The 5,316-nt window shown below is 29.8% G+C and overlaps 1 long non-coding RNA gene across 1 annotated transcript; it reads right to left on the bottom strand.

The window, feature by feature from the left end:
- Window positions 1–616: 616 nt before the first annotated feature.
- LOC123267784 lies at window positions 617–1,858 on the bottom strand. The gene is made up of 2 exons (XR_006510124.1): window positions 1,039–1,858; window positions 617–960 (listed from the first exon to the last, which is right to left on the bottom strand). It is a non-coding gene; the product is annotated as an uncharacterized LOC123267784 (long non-coding RNA).
- Between the last annotated feature and the right edge of the window lie 3,458 nt (window positions 1,859–5,316).

Raw genomic sequence — 5,316 nt, 5'->3', positions numbered from 1 at the left:
ATAACGATAAATATACGGCATGAGCATAAATGCCGAAAAATTACGGTATTTTTACGGCATTATCAAAACCGCGAGGGTGACCCTGTCGTAATTTCCTGTCTGGGTAAACTATCAGCTTTTTAAAAAAATTTACAATAAAACTGCCATTTTTTAATTTTCAAAATATTTAGTGAGGAAAATAGAAAACATTCTTCAGTGAAATCGAAAGAGGTTAGTTTCAAATTCAAACGGAAAGAGTGAAATGTATCTGACATACGCAGAGAAAAAGACATATTAATAAATGGGTAGTGGATTTACAGTGATTGTTAGGAGTACATGGACTTGGTGTTGAAAAATAAGTAAATATATTTCAGTCTAAAAATGCCTTCAGTAAAAAAGAATTTCTTTATTTTTCTCATCATATATTTCGATATCTCTTACGATTTAATAAATTATTATAACTATATTCTCATGGTTCAAATACATAGAGTTCTCTCATCTCAATATCAAATTGAATTTTATATAAGTAAAACATAGTAAAATTGTCGATTTTCTTCAATACTGTTCTCAATTGGTATGTACTTTATAATTACTCTTTTTTCATAAATGTATAACTTATAATTTATAACAAATATACTTTCTATTGAAAAATAAATCTTTATAATATTTTTTGAATACTGTTTAACTTATATCTTATAAGATTTCTAGCTTATTATCAAATTTTCCACGAATTCGTAAATTATAAAAAAAAAAAAATAAACACTCATTTTGGTGAGTACAAGTCAGTTGAATAAATTTTAACATTTTTTACATCTTTACAAACCTAATTATTACGTGGTCCTAGTACACTATAGTACTGTAGCTAAGCCAGTAATACATCGAAGTATTTGTCTTTTCATTCAAATCTTGAAGCCTTCCATACAATACTATGATTCTATGACAGTTGTGTTTGATTCTGATCTCAATAAATCAGATGAATGCCTAAAAATATAAAGTTAAAATTATTATAACTAATTAATTATCAATTATGAATAAAGGAGACCGGGGTACGGAGATTACCCTTAAAAATTTGGCAGAAAAATTATTTTTCATGAGTTTGATAAATTTGCCAAGTTTCAGAGCAATCCGAAGTACCCAGGACGAGACGGTTCACCCTCCACAGTTTGACTAAAATAAAATTATTTTCATCGTTAATGTTTTATAGGTTTAGCAGAGTTTTCAATTTCTAGAGCTTTTGAGCTCCAAAAAATTTAAAGTATGCTGTCTCTACTTTTGTTAAAGAAGAAGCTACTTGATTCTAGGAAAATATTTTCTTCAAAATTTCACTGTTTTTCCAAATACTGAAAATTAAAAATTTACTTTTGAATCTTTTAGAAAATTTTCCATTCAAGAAATTTACTTATAACTAAAGCAATTTATAGTTTTCAAATAACATAAATATACTACGTCAAAATATTTTTCTCTTTTAAATTAAGATACGCGAAACTGCTGGTCCAAGATATTTCTGACTTTCTATATCATCCCAAAAATTTTAACGTTTAACAAATTGAATTTTAAATTAAACACTTTTAAATTTGACTTTTTTTTGCTTAGTTAAAATCGATTTGAAACTAAAAAGGTCAGAATCAACGCAATATCACTTAATTTCGTTAAAAAATTAGCTTATGTTAAGACAAAAAAAGTCATCGTTAAGTTAAAATTAAATTAATTTTAAGTTATCTTAATGGATTATTAGATCAAAAAAGTTAAAAGTAAAATGAAAAACATTATATAGAGGCAGTTATGACGCGTCTTATTAACCAGCTGTTAAATTTAAAACAAAAATAGTGAAAAATAGGACAATTAGATGACAAAAAAATTCGATTCAATCACCAGTTTTTTGTTTTAGACGAAATAAGTAAAATTTTGAATGTCCCTCTCGAAAAAATATATATCACTGCACGGAAAAAAATAAATAGTAAATGCAACATGATGCAGTCTTGATAAATGAATATGATGAAATCATGTTGCAGCCATATAATTTGTCATGTTTCGGCTACATGAAAATTATATTACAGTAGCCTAAACATGACAAATCATGTTGCTGCAACATAAGAAAATCATGTGGTAACAACATGATTTGTCATGTTTCGGCTACGAGACAATCATGTTGCTGCCACATGGTTTTCTCATGCTACCACAACATGATTTTCATGTAGCCTTAATAGCATAAAATTAAGCTGCAACATATAAATATTTATGGTTCAGAAAAATTATTTATTATCAAGCAACTAGATCTTTTCGGATTTATAGTATTGCAGATGAAAATGAGAGTAAATTATCAAATTAAATTTTTTGTAAACGATATTTTTGCTTAAATGAATTATGTTATTTTTTTGACAATTTTTTTTTAGTCAAAAACATTAGTACGTAGTAAAAATTTTTTTTTAAATAGAAAAGAATAAAATTTTTTTAAAAAAAAGCTTCGCGGGAGAATTTATTCAAATGTGAACCAATCACTCAGCATTTCAACTGCGCATGCGCAAAAAAACGGCGATCTACTTTAACTTCGCGAAGTCAAGCTGCATTTAATATACGTGCATCAGCCAAAAGTGATGGACCGCAGTTTAGAAAAATTTACAAAATTTATGCAATGGCGAACGATGTTTTTCTTGTCATGTATGGTATAACACCGATAGATATTTGATCGTCATTATCATGCGTGGAATGTAAACATAAATAATCACGCTAATTGTGTAAGGAACCTTAATCTTTTACCTCCAATTGTACCTTGTCTATCGATAAAAAAAGAAGGCTTGAATTATGTTGCAACAATACACTTAATTTGAAAATAATAACCATTAATAATAAATTCCGAAACATTGTGCTAAAATAAAAATCTAGTATAAACTTATTTCATGATCCTTGGTCTTCGGATTACAATACATCAATTTAATTCAATGTCAGGATCAGAGTAATTTCTTTAAAATTAATAATAATTTAATTACTTTTATCACAAATCAAAGCTGTTGGTAATAAAAATTGTATATAATTTGAATAAACAAAGATATCGTTCACAAATTGTATAATTCGATAATTTACTCTTATTTTTATCTGCAATACTATAAATCCTAAAAAACCTAGTTACTTTTATAATAAATAATGTTTCTGAAGCATAAATATTTTGTTGTTGCAGCTTAATTTTATGCTATCAAGGCTACATATGAAAATCATGTTGCTACCACATGATTTTCTCATGTTACCACAACATGATTGTCATATAGCCGAAACATGACAAATCATGTGGCTGCAATATGATTTCATCAGGTTCATTTACCAAGACTGCATCATGTTTCATTTACTATTTATTTTTTTCCGTGTAGATAAACAATACCTTAAATATACGCTAACATCTATACTGGCATACATCCGTTTTATAATAAAATTGACATGAAATGTTTATGAAGCCAATTTATTCGTAACGTAATTGGTCGAATATATCGTTAGCATGAAAATATATGTAATTCTTAATTAATGCGCTTGCTTGCGCACGTTAATTATTTTTAGTACAAATATATATGAGATCATAGAAACTTTTTGTTTGCTTATAAATACCTGCGCTCACATGTATTCCGGTACAGGTATATCAGGGGTTTTTTTTTGCACGCCTCACGCGTGAGCGAGTGGAAGTGCTTTACTCTCTACATATTTTTAACTTTCCGCTAAGTTAATGGTTTTACCCCGTTTTGCAAAAATCGAGTTTTCATCAGATCTCGACGTTGGAAGGTCACAGGAAGCTTCCCTGACTATCCCCGCGAGGGTGTCACTATGTCTGTGTGTGTGTGTGTGTGTGTGTGTGTGTGTGTGTGTGTGTGTTTGTGTGTGTGTGTGTGAGTGAGTGCGTGTGTGTGAGTGCGCGTGTGCGTGTGTAAATCTTCTATAACTTTTGAACGGTTTAACCGATTTCCTCGCGGTTGGTGCTATTTGAAAGGGCTTAGCCAAACTTAAATTTTGAATACAATTTGGATTGATTTGGACTGATAGATTTCGAGAAATCGCAAAAAAACTGTGAAAAAATTTTTTTTTAAAGTGGTTTTTTTTTAATAACTTTTCAACGGCTCTATCAATCAATTTCAAAAACTAATTAGCTCTTAACCTCAAAAAACCACGTCGATCGCCGCTAATCTAGTCAAAATCGGTTGATTCGATCGAGAGATATCGTAAAGGAAAGAAAACCGAAAAAAGTGTTTTTTCGGAATTACTCCAAAATTTCTGGTTCGATCAACTTAAACTTAAAGATTCTTTATGAGGCTGAAAAAACTGCGTCGTATGCCGCAAACCGCATGAAAATCGGTTCATTCATTCAAAAGTTATTGCGGTTTGAAAATTCGAAAAATGGTGTTATATGAAACTTCCATCAGACTTTTGAGCTCGAAGAACTCAAAAGAATAGAAAAGCTATCTCTTGGATCTCGGAGATCACAACAACACATAAATTGAATTTTTGAGCTTGAAGAGCTCAAAAACGGCATAAGTGAAATTTTAAGCGTCCAGGTACGGAATTAGCGGGAAGTTGCAGGGATGACCCTCAGGGTCAACCGTTTTCCTAATTTTTTTATTTATTTTTGTTTAGTATATTAACAAATACTGTAGTCAAAAAGTTTGTCTTCACGTTTCAGAAAAATATACGCTATAAAATGAAATAAATCTTTCTCCATAAGTTCCCATTTACCCTTATGACGATCTCTATTGCAGGATGTTATCAAACTCGTAATCGTTTAAGCGATATTAATGAAAGTTTATGAAGTTTCATACTATTTTTTTTTCTATCTTAATAATTTTTCAAGCAGCGCCACGGTAGCAATAGGAATTACGTCGAGAATCATATTCGATATTGACCGTCGATATAACTGTAGAAAGTAAAAAAAAAAATAGAAAAAATATATTTTTCTATAAAATGAACGTGTGAGGTATGCACTTTTGGATTTTTATGGCACGCCGTTTTACTTTTTAAAGCTTAAGATTTTCTACCTAAGGTTTAAATTATAATTAATATTTTTACTGTTTTTGAATTATGTTTGACATAATTTTTATTTGTTTATTGTTTTATATATTAACAATTGTTTTCAAATATTTTATCGAGGATATCTCTCGAACTAATCAACCGATTTCCACGTATTTGGCGGCGATCGACGCGGTTTTTTAAGTTCTGAAATTATTTTATATTATCAAAAACGATCCGAGAAGAAATGACGAAGTTATGTCGAAAAAACACTTCTTTTGGTTTTCTTTCGTTCACGATATTTCTCGAACGAATCAACCGATTTTGACCGGATTGGCGGCGATTGACGTGGTTTTT

Source organism: Cotesia glomerata, linkage group LG6 (assembly GCF_020080835.1).
Source record: "Cotesia glomerata isolate CgM1 linkage group LG6, MPM_Cglom_v2.3, whole genome shotgun sequence".
In the NCBI taxonomy this organism is placed as follows: Eukaryota; Metazoa; Arthropoda; class Insecta; order Hymenoptera; family Braconidae; genus Cotesia; species Cotesia glomerata.
This window is presented reverse-complemented; position numbering and strand designations above follow the sequence as displayed.